The sequence below is a fragment of the Calidris pugnax genome, unplaced genomic scaffold, assembly GCF_001431845.1.
Source record: "Calidris pugnax isolate Ruff unplaced genomic scaffold, ASM143184v1 scaffold189, whole genome shotgun sequence".
Classification (NCBI taxonomy): Eukaryota; Metazoa; Chordata; class Aves; order Charadriiformes; family Scolopacidae; genus Calidris; species Calidris pugnax.
In genome coordinates, this window is record NW_015091069.1 from 81858 (window position 1) to 82194 (window position 337).

The window sequence follows — 337 nt, forward strand, 5'->3', positions numbered from 1 at the left end:
TCGATGATCTCTGAGGTCCCTTCCAACCACCACAATTCTGTGATTCTGTAAAAATTGCGAGGCACAGCGCGGGTGGGATGACAAACTCCCGACCGGCCGTGGGGGTAGAAAGGAGAAACTCCTACAGGTGGGGAAGAAAGAAGAGGGGTGGGGGAGGAAAAAAAGCCTTGACAGCAATTTTAAACGGTATATGATGAATCAAAGACCCCCCCAAAGCATCACACACCGAAAGCAAGCGTGGCTTTGCGTGGGGAGGAGCCCGTTTCTCGGTGCCGTCGGGGGGGATGCCGGTCTCAGGGTGTCCGGCGAATAACGGGTACGTCTCCTCCTCGCCGGG

The 337-nt window shown here is 56.1% G+C and overlaps 2 protein-coding genes across 3 annotated transcripts in view; both read left to right on the plus strand.

Annotated features, from left to right (window-relative positions):
• Nucleotides 1-291: 291 nt before the first annotated feature.
• The window catches only part of LOC106896798 (lactosylceramide 4-alpha-galactosyltransferase-like), a 22237-nt gene continuing 22191 nt past the window's right edge, over nt 292-337 (plus strand). Inside the window, exon 1 of one of the 2 annotated variants that reach the window (XM_014957043.1) lies at nt 292-316. The gene's annotated coding sequence lies outside the window, so the exon portion shown is untranslated. The remainder of the gene's footprint in view (nt 317-337) is intronic. The other variant, XM_014957042.1, reaches the window with a different exon arrangement.
• The window catches only part of LOC106896797 (lactosylceramide 4-alpha-galactosyltransferase-like), a 27723-nt gene continuing 27686 nt past the window's right edge, over nt 301-337 (plus strand). Inside the window, exon 1 of the mRNA XM_014957041.1 lies at nt 301-316. The gene's annotated coding sequence lies outside the window, so the exon portion shown is untranslated. The remainder of the gene's footprint in view (nt 317-337) is intronic.